Source organism: Globicephala melas, chromosome 1 (assembly GCF_963455315.2).
Source record: "Globicephala melas chromosome 1, mGloMel1.2, whole genome shotgun sequence".
Lineage (NCBI taxonomy): Eukaryota > Metazoa > Chordata > Mammalia > Artiodactyla > Delphinidae > Globicephala > Globicephala melas.
In genome coordinates, this window is record NC_083314.1 from 94,836,140 (window position 1) to 94,854,777 (window position 18,638).

The following is an 18,638-nucleotide window of genomic DNA, read 5'->3' on the forward strand; positions in this document are numbered from 1 at the left end:
AGTTGTATTATTTATTAGTTCCTGCTTGCACTATAGCATATATTATATACTATAGTATATAGTACTACTAAGTACTAACTACTACTTAGTACTTTCTAAGAAGAAATAGAAAACCATAGTTTTACATCTCCCAACTTAGCTTCACATTATAATTATGTACTTTATACAGCAAAAAATAGACAAAGATCAAGAAAATCTTAAAAAGAACAATACATTGTTCCTTTATTTATTCCATTATTTCTTCAAAAAATCTATTCTGAACTAAATTGTGTCCTAAATATTTGCAGTATATATTTGTAAAAGCATGAAAATTATGGAAACACTAACATTAAATCTCAGTAAGTCAAGGATTCCTAACATGAATCAAGGCTCAGAATCTTTAAACGGCTTGCCCAAGGTCTATTGATTACAATTAATTTTCTTTTCACAACTTTTTTGACTGTTGTGACTTAGTAAATCAATTAAATCCTTGAAGTTCATTTGGCATTTTATTTGGCTCCATTTGGGAAATTCTATTTATTACATCGACTTCTTTTCTAGGTTATTCCCTGAGACCTATCCTTGGTTATGTTTTTTAAATTATGGGGGAAATTTTGTGTTTGTTGTTTTGTTTTCTACTAAGAAGATTGAGGTCATCAAAGATTTTCAATTTCTATCACTGAAATCAAACCTAGTCAGAAAAGATTTAGCAGCTCACGCTGGTTATACTGATATAGGACAATTGTAAATTAGTATTTGACTAGAGAATGGCCTATATGTCATAGGGTTATTATTCCTGCGTAATAGAAGTAAATGTACCTTGAAGCTAATTTAAATTCTCCCTCACCCCTGTCATCACTCCAGAGATGATCGGGAATGGCTCTTAGCAAAATAAAACTGCTTTGGAGCCCAAGAATAACTAGAGAACTGAGTGGCTGCTGAAGACTAATGATTTATATATGCAGTAAAATTACCTACCTGAGGCTATTAAGATAGAAAAGGAAAATGGAACATGACTGTTATCATTACTTTATTATTATACACTTATATTTTTCAACTTGAATATAAGAGTGCATAAAAACAAATCAGCTGAACGAAATGCCCATTCGTTCTACCACTAAGGGTAAAGGAAATTAGCTTTTTTTTTTCCAGCTAACTACTTATCTATCCTACCGAAGCTCTGAACATATAGCATTTTCATCTAAATCTCCCTAACAGTGCAGGAGATATATTGTAAATCATGCCATCAAGATTTTTAGCATCTTCTATAATCTAGTCATTTGAAATTGGATAGATAGGTTAGATAATTAGTTGTTTGGCTTTGCTCAAAAGTTTTAAAATTAATAAAAAGCCATATGTTAGTGAAAATAAGATGTGAATTCATAGTTGACAATGTAAGCAAGTGGCTATGGGTCCTATGAATGTGGGGAGAGAATAAAAATACTTGAATTAAATATATACAATGTATGTAGAACTAGAATCAAGACTTCTTTTCTTAGTTCTCTTCTGTAGTAGGGCTGGAGTTTACAGAGCTCCCTTTTCACTGGTACATAAGGTGGGAGAATAGCTCTTACTCTGCATCTTCAAGCACCATAAGAGAGGAAGGTACATAAACCTATTGTATTTATTCATAAATATCAGGTCAGTTAATTAGTGAATTCTAAAAGACACTTGATAACTTCTCAGATGGAAAAAAAAAAGAACTTGGTTGAATAGAAGAAACAGGAGGTTAGGAAACAGAATACCTGGGAGTATTGCTCAGCCCCAGACTTTCTCTGTAACGTAGGGACTCTGTGCCATAGATTCTCCAAATGTAATCTAGAAAAGAAGACAAACAATGCCTCTCTTAGCAATTCTATATAATTATTTGGAGGGGGGAAATATTGTCTATGGGTGAAATGCCTCAAAATCTCTGTTACTGTGGGACTTCTAACGCTTATTTCCACTTTTATACTACTAGGGTAACAACAGGGTTTCATACGAGGAAAAACTAGTCTATTACATTGTGGTTTTCAGTTTGGCATCAGAGGGAAATCCATAACTGATGTTATTTAGACAGAAACTTTTACTTTCTCTTTTTGAAGTGAGTCTCAGATACTGTATAGTTTGAAGGAAAGTTGCTTTATGTCTTTTAGGAAGTTAGTATCTTATGGCATAAAGATAAACATTCATTTTCTTTTACCATTTCATTTTTCCTTCTTCTTGGAGTAAATGGAATAGAGAACAATGAGAAGAAATGAGAAGAAAATTTGTTTCTTTAGACTTAACATTTTAAATGTACTAAAGCAAGCCCCAATTTTATCAAAGAACCACTAGAGGATATAAAAATAAAATTTCTAAATTCAAATGATTCTCACAATATAGGCTTTGAGACTTATTTTTAAGAATTTACCTAAAGACACAAATATTTTACATATTTCTATGGTGAAGACACACATGTACATACATATAAATACACACATATATATATATGCTTGTATATACATAAATTATTTCAATTTCCAAGTATTTTTTAAAGCTTAGAATTGAATGAATTTACCTTTTGATTATTTGCCATGTAACTTTATTTTTCATTTTTGAATATGGAAATTGTTTATTTTAAAACTTATTCTCAGAGACTTCTGGCACTATCATGGGTTATTCAGAGAAATTCTACAAAACTCCTACAAATGCCTATTACATCCCTTTACATGTTTCCTGGACAAGCTCAAGGATATGAGGGATTTCTGCAGGGTCCATGAAGAGGAAAATGTATGGTCATCAAGTTAATACTGGGACTGCCCTAAGGGCCTTTGTCCAAACCACCCTCCAGAGCCTTGTGGGGTTTTTTGTTTGTTTGTTTTGTTTTGTTTTAATTAATAATTTTTATTGGAGTATAGTTGCTTTACAATATTGTGTTAGTTTCTGCTGTACAGCAAAGTGACTCAGCTATATATACATATATCCCCTCTTTTTTGGATTTGCTTCCCATTTAGGTAACCACAGAGCATTGAGTGAAGTTTCCTGTGCTATAATCTAGGCTCTCATTAGTTATCTATTCTATACCTAGTAGTATATATTTGTCAATCCTAATCTCCCAATTCATCCCACAATCCCCCTTACCCCCTTGGTATCCATACATTTGTTCTCTACATCTGTGTCTCTCACACTGGTCAGAATGGCCATCATCAAAAAATCTACAAACAATAAATGCTGAAGAGGGTGTGGAGAAATGGGAACACTTGCACTGCTGGTGGGAATGTGAATTAGTACAGCCACTATGGAGAACAGTATGGAGGTTCCTTAAGAAACTAAAAATAGAACTACCATATGACCCAGCAATCCCACTACTGGGCATATACCCTGAGAAAACCATAATTCAAAAAGATACATGCACCCCAATGTTCACTGCAGCACTATTTACAATAGCCAGGAAATGAAAGCAACCTAAATATGTCCATCAACAGAGGAATGGATAAAGAAGATGTGGTGCATATATACAATGCAATATTACTCAGCCATAAAAAGGCATGAAATTGTGCCATTTGTGCCATTGTGGAGACCTAGAGACTGTCATACAGAGTGAAGTAAGTCAGAAAGAGAAAAACAAATATCGTATAATATCACTTATATGTGGAACCTAGAAAAATGGTACAGATGAACTTATTTGCCATGTAGGTTTACTTGTTATTTACAACTCCAATATGCAAAATGCCCATAAATATATAAGGGCATTTTCTGAGAAGATAAAAATTCAAGCTAAATTTTTATATGGCTACTGAGTTGACCTGAGACAATAGGATCTTTGGGATCAGATTCCATAATCTACCTGTGCCCGCTAGGACTGCCACTCTGGCATGGTTTGTTTCTTGGACATTTGCATTTATTTTTTCTCTCCCCAAACCCCTCTTCCCCAGATTTTCACATGGATTACTCCTTTTCACTATTCATACAAATGTTATCACCTGATATTATCCTTTCCTGACTCTACCACTTGATGTTACCCTACTTCTCTTCATTCACTTTGTCACATGATCCTGTTTTATTTTACTCATAGAGATTACAACTATCTGAAAAAATAGCTTAGTTATTCTTCTAGGTGTCAATAAACATTTGCTGAATGGATGACTGTTGACTATTATGTGGATTTTTAGAATATCTTACAAGTAAGAATAGTGACTAAAACAGGATGCTGCGTTATCTACCTATCACTTTTTTTCTTGTTTTGTCTGTCTCCTTCACAAGATTTAAAATTTTGTGAGAATAAAAACTTTAACTTATCTTGTTCAAAAAGTCATATATCCTTAGAGGTCACAGGGACTTTAAATATTCAATAAATGAATGAAACTTAGTCTAGATTAATGTTCCAAATATTGAATTGCTTATCTGTTAAATTGCCATAGTAGCAGAATTTACTTCATGGAGTTGCAATAACACTTTATTTAATTAATAAGCAAATTTTATTGAATACCAACCATATAAGAAACTTTAGAACTGAACAGGAAACAATCCTTGCCCTCAAAAACTCTGTAGTGGGAGACTTCCAAGATGGTGGAGGAGTAAGACGTGGAGATCACCTTCCTCCCCACAACTACATCAAAAATACATCTACATGAGGAACAACTCCTACAGAACACCTACCGAATGCTGGCAGAAGACCTCAGACTTCCCAAAAGGCAAGAAAATCCCCACATACCTGGGTAGGGCAAAAGTAAAAAGAAAAAAATAGAGACAAAAGAATAGGGATGGCACCTGCACCTCTGGGAGGGAGGTGCGAAAGAGGAAAAGTTTCCACACACTAGGAAGCTTCTTCACTGGTGGAGATTGTGGGTGGCCAGGGAGGAAGCTTCAGAGCCACAGAGGAGAGTGCAGCAACAGGGCTGCAGAGGGCAAAGTGGAGAGATTCCTGCAAAGAGGATTGGTGCCGACCAGCACTCACCAGCTTGAGAGGCTTGTCTGCTCACATGCTGTGGTGGGTTGGGGCTGGGAGCTGAGGCTCGGGCTTTGGAGGTCAGATCCCAGGGAGAGGACTGGGGTTGGCTGTGTGAAGACAGCCTGAAGGGGGCTAGTGTGCCACAGCTAGTTGGGAGGGAGTCCGGGAAAAAGTCTGCACCTGCTGAAGAGGCAAGAGACCATTGTCTCAGGGTGTGTGAGGAGAGGGGATTCCTTCCCCGTGTGCCCACAGAAGGCAGAGGACCGCCTATGTGAGCTCCAGAGATGGGTACGAGCTGCGGCTATTAGCTTGGACTGCAGAGAGAGGCAAGAAACACTAAAGCTGCTGCCATTGCCACCAAAATCCTGTGTGCAAGCACAGGTCACTACCCCCTCACGCCTCCAAAGCCTGTGCAGCCCGCCACTGTCAGGGTCCTGAGATCCAGTGACAAATTGCCCGAGAGAACACATGGTGTACCTCAGGCTGTTGCAATGTCACGGTGGCCTCTGCCGCCGCAGGCTGGCTCCGCATTCCAATTATGACTACCGTACCCCTCCCTCTCCCCGGCCTCAGTGAGCCAGAGAGCCCTAATCAGCCACTGCTTTAACTGCTTCCTGTCTGGGAGGAGAACAGATGCCTGAGGGCAACCTACATGCAGAGGCAGGGCCACTACCAAAGCTGAACCACAGAAGCTGTGAGAACAAAGAAGAGAAAGGGAAATTTCTCCCTGCAGCCTCAGAAACAGTGGATTAAATCCCCACAATCAACTTGATGATCCCTGAATCTGTGGAATACCTGAATAGACAACAAATGTTCCCAAAATTGAGGCAGTGGACTTCAGGAGCAAATGTAAACTTGGGATTTGCTTTCTATAACTGATTTGTTTCCGATTTTTATGTTTATCTTAGTTTAGTTTTTAGTGCTTGTTATCATTGGTTAATTTGTTTATTCATTTGGTTGCTCTCTTCTTTTTTTTAATTTTTAATTTTATTTTTAAATATTTTATTATTATTATTTTCCTTTTCTTCTTCCATTTCTTCTGAGCAGTGTGGCTGGCAGGGTCTTGGTGCTCTGGCAAGGTGTGAGGCCTGAGCCTCTGAGATGGGAGAGCCGAGCCCTGGACACTGGAACAACAAAGACCTCTGAGCACCACATAATATCAATTGGTAAGAGCTCTTCCCAGAGATCTCCTTCTCAACACTAAGACCCAGCTCTACCCAACGGCCAGCAAGCTCCAGTGCTGGATGCCCCAGGCCAAACAACTTGCAACACAGGAACACAACCCCAGTCATTAGCAGAGAGGCTGCCAAAAGTCATACTAAGTTCACAGACACCCCAAAACACACCAGCAGATGGGGCCCTAACCACCAGGAAGACAAGATCCAGACCCACACACCAGAACACAGGCACCAGTCACCTCCACAAGAAGCCTACACAAGCCACTGAACCAACCTCACCCACTGGGGGCTGACACCAAAAACAATGGGAACTATGACCCTACAGCTTGTGTAAAGGAGAACCCAGACACAGTAAATTACACAAAATGAGAAAACAGAGAAATATGTAGCATATGAAGGAACAAGGTAAAAACCCACCAGACCAAACAAATGAAGAGGAAATAGGCAGTCTACCTGAAAAAGAATTTAGAATAATAATAGTAAAGATGATGCAAAATCTTGGAAATAGAATGCAGAAATATAAGAAACGTTTAACAAGAACCTAGAAGAACTAAACAGCAAACAAATAATGATGAAAAAACAATAAATATAATTAAAAATTCTCTAGAAGGAATCAATAGCAGAATAACTGAGGCAGAAGAATGGATAAGGGACCTGGAAGATAAAACAGTGGAAATGACTGCTGAATGAAGAAAAAAAAATGAAAAGAATTGTGGACAGTCTCAGAGACCTCTGGGACCACATTAAACACACCAACATTCGAATTATAGGGGTCCCAGAAGAAGAAGAGAAAAAGAAAGGGACTGAGAAAATATTTGAAGAGATGATAGTTGAAAATTTCCTTTACATAGGAAAGGAAATAGTCAATCAAATCCAGGAATTGTAGAGAGTCCCATACATGATAAATCCAAGGAGAAACATGCCAAGACACATATTAACCAAACTATCAAAAATTAAATACAAAAAAAATATATTAAAAGCAGCAAGGGAGAACCAACAAATAACAAACAAGGGAAATATCCATAAGGTTAACAGCTGATCTTTCAGCAGGAACTCTGCAAGCCAGAAAGGAGTGGCATGACATATTAAAAGTGATGACACTAACAAATGTAAGGTAGATAGCTAGTGGGAAGCAGCCGCATGGCACAGGGATATCGGCTTGGTGCATTGTGACTGCCTGGAGAGGTGGGATAGGGAGGGTGGGAGGGAGGGAGATGCAAGAGGGAAGAGATATGGGAACATATGTATATGTATAACTGATTCACTTTGTTATAAAGCAGAAACTAACAAAAAAAATAAAAAAATAAGAGTGATGAAAGGGAAAAACCTACAACCAAGATTACTCTACCTAGCAAGGATCTCATTCAGATTTGACAGAAAAGTTAAAATCTTTACAGACAAGCAAAAATTAACAGAATTCAGCAATACCAAACCAGCTTTACAACAAATGCTAAAGGATCTTCTCTAGGCAGGAAACACAAGAGAAGGAAAAGGCCTACAAAAACAAACCCAAAACAATTGAGAAAATGGTAACAGGAACACACATATCGATAATTACCTTAAATGTAAATGGATTAAATGCTCCAACCAAAAGACACAGGCTCACTGAATGGAGACAAAAACAGGACCCATATATATGCTGTCTACAAGAGACCCACTTCAGACCTAGGGACATATTCAGACTGAAACTGTGGGGATGGAAAACGATATTCCATGCAAATGGAAATCAAAGGAAAGCTGGGTAGCAATTCTCATATGAGACAAAATAGACCTTAAAATAAAGACTATACCAAAAGACAAAGAAGGACACTACATAATGTTCAAGGGATCAATCCAAGAAGAATACAATACAATACAACAATTGTAAATATTTATGCACCCAACACAGGAGCACCTCCATACATAAGGCAACTAACTGCTAACAACTATAAAAGAGGATATCGACAGTAACACAATAATAGTGGGGGACTTTAACACCTCACATACACCAATGGACAGATCATCCAAAATCAAAATAAAAAGGAAACAGAAGCTATAAATGACACAATAGACCAGACAGATTTAATTGATATTTATAGAACATTCCATCCAAAAACAACAGAACACACTTTCTTCTCAAGTGCTCAAGGAACATTCTCCAGGATAGATCATATCTTGGGTCACAAATCAAAACCTTTGTAAATTTAAGAAAATTGGAATCATATCAGGTATCTTTTCTGACCACAACACTATGAGATTAGATATCAGTTACAGGAAAAAATCTGTAAAAAATATAAATACATGGAAGCTCAACAATACACAACTTAATAACCAAGAGATCACTAAAGAAATCAAAGAGGAAATCAAAACATACCTAGAAACAAATGACAATGAAAACATGACGACCCAAAACCTATGGGATGCAGCAAAAGCATTTCTATGAGAGAAGTTTATAGCAAGATGATCCTACCTCAAGAAACAAGAAACATCTCAAATAAACAACCCAACTTTACACCTAAAGCAATTAAGGAAAGAAGAACAAAAAATCCCCAAAGTTAGCAGAAGGAAAGAAATCATAAAGATCAGATCAGAAATAAATGAAAAAGAAATGAAGGAAATGATAACAAAAATCAATAAAACTAAAAGCTGGTTCTTTGAGAAGATAAAAAAAAAATTAATAAACCATTAGCCAGACTCAGTAAGGAAAAAAGGGAGATGACTCAGATGAGCAGAATTAGAAATGAAAAAGGAGAAGTAACAGCTGACACTGCAGAAATACAAAGGATCATGAGAGATTACTATAAGCAACTATATGCCAATAAAATGGACAACCTGGAAGAAATGGACAAATTCTTAGAAAAGCACAACCTTCCAAGACTGAACCAGGAAGAAATAGAAACTTTAAATAGATCAATGACAAGCACTGGAATTGAAACTATGATTAAAAATCTTCCAACAAACAAAAGCCCAGGACCAGATGGCTTCACAGGTGAAATCTATCAAACCTTTAGAGAACAGCTAAACCTATCCTTCTCAAACTCTTCCAAATATAACATAGAGAGGAACACTCCCAAACTCATTCTATGAGGCCACCGTCACCCTGATACCAAAACCAGAAAAAGAGGTCCAAGAAAGAAAACTACAGGTCAATATCACTGATGAACATAGATGCAAAAATCCTCAAAAAAATATTAGCAAACAGAATCCAACAGCACATTAAAAGGATCATACACCATGATCAAGTGGGGTTTATCCCAGGAATACAAGGATTCTTCAATATGCAAATCAATCAATGTGATAAACCATATTAACAAATTGAAGAATAAAACCATATGATCACCTCAATGGATGCAGAAAAATCTTCTGACAAAATTTCAACACTGATTTATGACAAAAACTCCCCAGAAAGTAGGCATAGAGGCAACCTACCTCAACATAATAAAGGCCATGTATGACAAACCCACAGCCAACATGATTCTCAATGGTGAAAAACTGAAACCATTTCCTCTAAGATCAGGAACAAGACAAGGTTGCCCACTCTCACCACTATTATTCAACATAGTTTTGGAAGATTTAGCCACAGCAATCAGAAAAGAAATATAAATGAAAGGAATCCAAATCGGAAAAGAAGAAGTAAAAGTATCATTGTTTGCAGATGACATGAAACTATACATAGAGAATCCTGAAGATGCTACCAGAAAACTACTAGAGCTAATCAATGAATTTGGTAAAGTAGCAGGATGCAAAATAATGCACGGAAATCTCTTGCATTTCTATACACTAATGATGAAAAATCTGAAAGAGAAATTAAGGAAACACTCCCATTTACCATTGCAACAAAAAGAAAAGGTACCTAGGAATAAACCTACCTAAGGAGACAAAAGACCTGTATGCAGAGAACTATAAGACACTGATGAAAGAAATTAAAGATGATACCAACGGATGGGGAGATATACCATGTTCTTGGATTGGAAGTCTCAACATTGTGAAAATGACTACACTACCCAGGCAAACTACAGATTCAAAGCAATCCCTGTCAAATAACCAATGGCATTTTTCACAGGACTAGAACGAAAAATTGTACAATTTGTATGGAAACACAAAACACCCCAAATAGGCAAAGCAATCTTGAGAAAGAAAAACGGAGCTGGAGGAATCAGGCTCCCTGACTTCAGACTATACTACAAAGCTACAGTAATTAAGACAGTATGGTACTGGCACAAAAACAGAAATATAGATCAATGGAACAGGATAGAAAGACCAGAGATAAACCCATGCATATATGATCACCTCATCTTTGACAAAGAATATACAATGGAGAAAAGACAGCCTCTTCAATAAATGGTGCTGGGACAACTGAACAGCTACATGTAAAAGAATGAAATTAGAACACTTCCTAACACCATACACAAAAATAAACTCAAAATGGATTAGAGACCTAAATGTAAGACTGGACACTATAAAACTCTTAGAGTAAAACATAGGCAGAACACTCTATGACATAAATCACAGCATGATCCTTTTTGACCCACCTCCTAGAGAAATGGAAATAAAAACAAAAGTAATCAAATGGGACCTAATGAAACTTAAAAGCTTTTGCACAGCAAAGGAAGCCATAACCAAGAACAACAGTCAACCCTCAGAATGGGGGAAAATATTTGCAAATGAAGCAACTGACAAAGGATTAATCTCCAAAATATACAAGCAGCTCATGCTGCTCAATATCAACAAAATAACAACCTAATCCAAAAATGGACAGAAGAGCTAAATTGCTGGATGTGAGGAATGAATCAGGGAGAGAAATCAGTGAATGGAGGGAGACAGGGTGGGTGAGCTTTCCAGAAAATTTAACTAGTAAAGGAGGTTAATCACAATGTAATCAAAGAGGTAGGGGACATGTTTATTTTGGATTTTTCTCTCTTTAAGTGAGCTTGTGGAGATTTGAGATGTGGATTTATCCATGGCTTTTAATGGAGATTTTGGGAAGGAAGATAACATCTCTCATTGGGAACAAACATTAAAGTTGTAAACTACTCAGGCTGTCTTAAGTTCATAGACTGTCACTAGACATATTGTTCTTGAATATTATTTAGGGGGAAATACATGTATTGGTAAGGGTGTACCGTGCAGGCCTCTTCCTCTGTATCAAAAGCATTTCTGTATTCATGGTGAAAATGCCAAGCAAACTTGATTTTTGCTTCAGGAAAATTGCCTGGGTACGTGGATAAATTCCTTATCAAAATAAATACTTTTAGAAACCTTAATTTCAATGATAAAATTACATAACTGTCTTCCACTAACGTGTATAAGCAGTTGTGTAGCCTAGAAAGTCAGAATTTAGGGCCAAGTCTTACAGCTTTTTCAATGTGTAGTTACTTTCCTTCAAAAAAATTAATAAAATTCAACTTAGGTGCTAATTTAGGTTACTGATCTATGTTGAATATTATATCATCCAGTGTATAACACTTAGGATTTTAATCTCTGTCAATGCAAAGTTTCCGGAACTCTTGGATCCTTTGTTTTACCAGGTTAAGACTTAATGGTAATAAGTTAAGACTCTATTTAGGTAAAAGCTTGAAGAGCCAGCAAGTATTTTTTGTGTCTTTTTTTTTCCCTTTCTGCCACAAAAGAAAACATTCCAGACAGAGCTTGCTCTGATAGCCTGGATCCCAAAGCAATGACAAAGTGAAATAGAAGCACAGCCTACCAACAAGGCATGCACATCATGTGAGCTACATGCCTTTCTCTTCTCCTCCTCCTCCTCCTTTAATTGAAGGATTACCTACCCTATGAATTTAGGATCACAGTAATGTAAAAATTCCATGGTTTCTTGATTAATACTTTAGTTGTGACTAATAATGGTAATTATTAAAATTCACAAGGTATTTTTCTCTAGACACTTCTCTGTGCTACTTTTTTGTTTTTCCTTATGTAATCATCTGAATAACCCAATGAGATAGGTACCATTATTATGCTCATTTTACAGGCAAATAAAGAGGCTTACAGAGTATTGGTCAGACTCATATAATAAGTACAAGATGAAAGTAGAAATCAAATCCATATATCCTTAACTCCAGAAACTCATTTTCTAACCACCGCTCTATACTGCAACTCCTGGATGAAGTGTTTATCATCTTTGACACAATAAAGTTTATGTTTTACTTTTCTCTCCCCATATTTAATGAAGATTTCATGGAATTAAAATTCTTTAAGGCTTAGCAACTTAAATATTTAACATTGGGTAAAATTATCTATTTTTTTTAGAAGTTACAATTACTTGCATATATAATGGAACTTGTGGTATTTTGTGTATCTTTTAAAGTTCTAATTTCTAAGTTATATTTTTCATTTTCATGTTTTTCATCATTTATATTTTGACTTTGCTGAGAATCTTAGAAGAAACCAGATAGGTAAAGCTAACGAATAATGATTAAGAAGAAAACAATGACATATTTTGGAACAGAGAAAACAAAAGAAAGAAGAAAGGAAGAAAGAAAGCTACTTAGGCATAGCAATCAATTAAAAATAATATTTATTGATGAAGATAGCTGCTGTGGCCCGCCTGTGGCCTGTACTGTATGGCAGTGCACAGTGGGGTGTCACTCCAGGACCTCACTTCTAACCTATGGAAGGGGTCAGAGCAATGATACCGTGTGATGGAACTACAGTTATATGTTGTCTACAATGCCTCACAACAGGTGGAAGATGTTACAAAAGACCTACCAGGGTTGTTGAGCAATGCAGAAAACCACTATTCAGGGTCTAGAACAGCTGTGTGCAACATACAGGACCCCTGTGGACATGGTTATTAGGAGCCAAGGAATCCACTTTACTGGCCATGAAGTTCAGAAATGGGCTGATAAAAATGCCATACACCAGCATTTCGACCTGCCTTACAACGCTACTGCTGCCAGGCTAATTGAAAGGATAAATAGACTATTTAACCAACAATTGAGATGGAAACTCTCTCTCAATATGTGGATCAGAGGCTAACTCAAGCCCTACAAACTACAGCTGAACACTCCAGGAGCAATCATCCCAGTGCCCATATGATGTTAACCCAGAGGCAACTAAAAAAATAATAATAATATTTATTATGTATGCAACAAATAATGTTGTAAAAAGCCAGTGATCAATATTACAATGATGTGGAAATGCTATGAAGATAACAGACCACATAATGGTGGTAGAGAACCTAACAAAATGGAAAAGAAAAGCTGTATAAAGAGTGAGTCATTGCTCTTGTGGAAAAAATATGACTGGGAGAGGAAGAGAAAAAGAATCTTCTTTAATTGTATTGGCTTCTGGGGCCTCTGTTGATGGAAGAAGCTGAAGGATTAGAATGAAAGCAGGATTATGTTCAGGACACTGGGCACCTTCTTTCAGGATCGAAGGTTCGTACTTAAAGCCCCCTTGTGGACTATGATGGTAGGTGCACATGAGAGCTATGTGAAAGGTGGTCTTTGGTAACTAATGAGTTAAGATGCCCTGTGTGTTACTGACCAGGGACTGTGGAGGCTGGGGGTTTTATTGCTTTGTCCATTTGTTTTGTCATTAAAGAGAAAAATACATTATAAATATATACACTAAGGTAGTGTCTTAAATGCAGCCCTTTACAAAAGATGATGGCCGCCTTTTCAGTGGCTTACTGTGAAATTCTATGATGATCTTTAAGGGTGAATTGTTAGAAGACTTTCCAGGTGGAAATTTTAAAAGGTGTAATTGTTTGCCTTATTATGAAAGGCATAGTATTCATTTATTTTATGGTTTCATTTTTCTCTTTTTTCTTTTATTACATATTAGAAGCCTAAAAAAAATCATCCTTCAGTAATTTTTTAAAAATTTCCTTTAGAAAATGTTTCTTTTTTGTCTTTCATCGTAAGACTTTTGACATAAAGAAAAACATCATTGATTTTTTTTCCTTAGCAAACATTTCTTTTAATGGAAACCTCAAATTGGCATGAATTTTCTGCTTGTTTCCAATTAATAGTGTTAATGCAGGTGCAAAAAACAAGCATGTATTTATTTTCTAATCCATTTATTTCCATTGCACTTCAGTACTTCCAATCTAATATCAAACAAAGTACTTCCATAGAAAATGACTTCTGAGTTTCCTTATCTTATTTTTTTTCAACATAAACTGGATCCATGCAGGAGAAGGTCAAAAGATACTTTATTTCCTTGTTTGAACTTCAGTTTTCCACAAAATGGGGATAATGATATCATCTATTGAGTGAGATTGTTGTGAATATTACTATGATCATCTGTATAAAGTACTCTGCATGGTGCATGACACATTATGAATGTCAAATACATGTTAGCTATCATACTATTATTATTTCTCTAAGTGATGCATAGTCCACTTTCCCTCCCTCTTATCCTTTTCAAGTGTGTTTTAATACACCAACATGGCCTTTACCATAGCTTGTGCTGCATTCTGGTATAGCATTACTCTAACTAGTGGTCTGCTTTCAGGCAAATACTACAGTAGAGTGAATCCACATAGACCTGAGATTTCCCTTAGTTGAATCCATAAACATAGCTCAGATCATTACTTTAGTGATTTTCTATGTTCCCATATCCTTGTTCTGTAAGTTTCAATGGAATCAGAGTGGAAAGTTTTGTTACATGAAGTCAGAACAAACGACTTCGTAAAGCAATTATTGAAATATATTGCAAATGAAAGATGCCAAAAAGAAAGTTTTACAAAATGATTATTTGAAAATGTAAATAATTGGAAAGATACTATATATCGATAAAATATGACATATAATGGAGGTAAAAAGAAATTCTACAACGACTTTATAGTTTAAAGTGACACATTTGGATACCCTAATATCCTGAAGGAGTTCCCATTATTTCCAAAGTGCTAATGCTCCCGGGTTGTCATCACTTATTCAATGAAGAAAGTGCCAAAAAAAGAAAGAAAAAGCCCATGGTACTATTGGTAAACCAGAACTCTCTTTTTCTCCAAAGACAGTGTTTAGGAGAATTTTAAATGAGCTCCACTGTATTTACTCTTACAAGCTAGAGCAGAAGGATACTGTGATGAAATACAGCCCCTCAATAAAACTATGCCCCCAGCACTTTTGCTCACAACCAAATGTCCACAACTGCAGCCTTAAAGTATCAGGCTTATCTATTACTTGGCTACACATTTATAACATATTACCCTCATAAAGCTCAAGGAAATAAAATACATCTCAGCTTTGCACTGTGGAAACCTCAGCACTGGCATTAAGACCTTGAGTTTGCATTTAATGTCTCTTCTGGATGTTGGAATTGGACTGGCCAGTGCTGTTTTTATGAGATTGAGCCAGAGAGTTCCCTTTATCAGTGAGAATGCAGGATACAAGTCTCACCTCTTATAGTGCACAAGTAAATATGCATGTATGTGTGCATGGAACTTGCACACATACATGCATATTTGGTGTCAGCCTGAGATTTTATTGCATTATCTTTACTTGTTTCTTTCTGAATTGTCGTTGTTGTTAAGCCTTGAGAAATGTTTAGCTTTGCAAATTCCTGCCAACAGTTGATGATGAATGCTATCCTGGTTTAATATGTTCATTTTATTGACTGCTGACATTAAAGAATAAGGGCTAAAGTGCCAGTATGTAGCATGTTAGATGCTGCTAAAACAATGTTTTTTTCACAGCATCTGATAGATTTTCTAAGTTTTGGTTATAAAGATATCAATTTTATTATCATTACAAATAGTTTGAAAACTACATATCAATTTATTTCTAGGTGACATTTTTCTATACACTTTTCTAGAGAAAAAGAATTATTGGAAAATCAATGGCACTATGAGAGAGATATTACTGAATATTCCAGGGCGTATTTATGTTTACCAATGGAATATTAGTAATTCATGCTGTAACACCCTTGTATACTACATTTGTATTCTACTTATTATGGGTTGAGAAATGTGTCCCCCCCAAACTTGTACATTGAAGTTCAAACCCCCAGTACCTTAGAATGTGGCCTTATTTGGATTCTTCCACAGACCAAGAAATGCTAAAGATTCCTAGCAAATTGCTAGATGTTACAGGAGAGGCATGGAATAGATTCTTCCTCTCAGCCCTCAGAGGCTACTAACACTTGCTGACACCTTGATCTTGGACTTCTAGCTGACAGAATGTTGAGAGAATAAATGTCTGTTGTTAAAGCCACTCAGTTCATGGTACTTTGTTACAGCAGTTCTGGCAAACTAATACATTACCCAACCAGAACACACTAATAGAGGCATAATCAGTTACAGCAAGCAAGTGTTCGCATTAGCCCATCACTGTTTCTGCCTGATGGGTGCCCCTGTTTTACCAGTTACTAAATTTGTGAATATCACCCCTGCTACTTCTCTCTCAGGGACAATTTTCGCACAAGGTATAAGACTACAGTTAAGCCTCAATGCTGGCCTTCAGTTTCTAAATTGAAAATAAAGGCATTTGAGTAAATAACCTTTAAGCTGTCATGGAATTCTGAAATTCTCTGAATGTTGTAATTCCAGGAATGGAAAGAACTAGTATTTCCAAGTTGCAGATAAGAAAAACTGAGACTCAAAGCTGTTGAGATAGATTAAGGACACATGGCCTCGAAGTTTCAGAAGAGGAATTCAATTTAAGACATATGATTCCAGTGGTTTTCCTATTTGCCACTGTGTCCCTCAAATGGTGACTTGCAATACAAACATTGACTATGCAGTAAAATATAACATGGATATAAAGTACATCCTGGTCAAATAGGTTTATTAGTTACTGTCAAGAAAGTGTCATCTTGATTTTTTATTAAAGGAGAGGTGTTTCCCAAATACCCTGTAATTGTAGGCTTTATTATAGTGTTGCTGTGTGATGGATATCCTTGAAAGAAAGGAGTTGCTCAAGCAAAGCCAGCTGAAAATCAGCAAACTGTACTTAAGGATTACATCTATGGCTGTAAATAGATTTTTAGAGTTCACATTTTATTTGTGTGTTTTTATAGCAATCAATAGGAAGCCATCTATAGCATTTAGGTGTTCCCATGCTGATTACTGTGATAGCTACTGAATCACTGCTAGGACACTCGATGTGTTAACAGGTTATATTGGCTGGATAAACACATCATTTGAATAGAATAGGAAACAACGGTAGAGGGTCAGCATAAACTAAAAAACATAAAAGTCTAGTTGAATATGGAATGAAGGAAGTATAGAGGCAGTTCCTAAATTCTTTCAAGGAGTAGGACTCTCCAGTGGTACTAACATTTAATACTATGTCAAAGATACATTGACAATAATTCCAAGTCTGTTCATTGTCATATATTCTGCAAGACCAAAACTAAATTGCTGCAAAATAGTATCCCCCTCTCCTGTGGTTGCAGTGGACCCCACTGCTCTGCCCACTGAGATTCTGGTTTGGTAGTTTTTGTGCTTTTGACAGTGGAAAGAATAGTGGTGGCTCAATCACATTCCCATATACCACTCTCAGTAAGTGAAAGGTGGTGAGAGTTCATTAGTCCATTCCCTTATTATGAAGAAATTTGTATTTATTGGGGCAAATCAAATTCCATATAAGATGTCTCCAGTTTAAATCTTAGAATCCTGGAAAAAAATGACTCAGAGATTGCAATTTTCTTGACTAGATTTTAGGAAGTATTCTCTAAGATGGCTAGAATCTAAATTACAAGGGAATTTATATTTCAGATCGGTACCTTGGAACCACTTACAGGCAACCTTAGCACGTTTATTCCATAAGGTGCTATCAGCTAAACCTAAGTGACAGAGCAGCCCCCACTGAATTCACATTCACTTTGCAGTGGTCTTCAAAGGACACTTCCCAGGGATGAAAGTTGAAGTGCAACTAATCTGGAAAAAGTAAAAAAAAAAAAAAAAAAAGTGACATTTTAAAATTCTTAACCAGAACATCACAAAATAGTAGAAGTAATTTAAAAACTGATTTTAAAATGATCAAGAAAGGTAAAAATTAAAGAGATCAGAGAAAAATTAAAACTCATATATAATATAATTGTATGTTTGGATGTTTGTTTTAAAGCTTATCTGAAAAATATCCTAAAAAATTATGATGAAAACATTTGTATATTTTGGGTATTAAAAACAAATTGCGGGATTTAGAAGAGAAATACATTGTGATGTTTATATCTTAATATTACTTATTTGGAGAATAAAAAAGTGGAGCAATGTAACTGTATTTTTTTAAAAGCATACAGCAGGAAAGTAGGTGGGTGATTTAATTCAATATATTTATTCAAATGCACAGAAATTCATGGGAGCTTTATAATTCAAAATAATTAAATTATCAAAAAAATGACACCCTTTTAAACACAATTTAATTGATGATTTTCTGATTCTTTTGTAGAAATATAAGGATCTTTTTGTTACCTTTGTTTTTGTAAAAAGGGACGTAACATGTAATTTAGGTATGGAAAATATTTCAATGTTATAAAACTAAAAGAAGAAATACATCATTTAATTTATATGAAGAACAAATGGAGGATATTAAAATATCTTTCACATGATTTTATCTTCTTCCATTAATTATGGTATTTATATATTTTATTTCTATTTGAATTACCTATATTTAAATTATGAGCAA

The 18,638-nt window shown here is 35.9% G+C and overlaps 1 long non-coding RNA gene across 1 annotated transcript in view; it reads right to left on the minus strand.

The window, feature by feature from the left end:
- The window catches only part of LOC132593756 (uncharacterized), a 348,090-nt gene that overhangs the window by 160,870 nt on the left and 168,582 nt on the right, over positions 1–18,638 (minus strand). The window contains exon 3 of the long non-coding RNA XR_009559563.1: positions 1,725–1,797. This is a non-coding gene — a long non-coding RNA (uncharacterized lncRNA). The remainder of the gene's footprint in view (positions 1–1,724; positions 1,798–18,638) is intronic.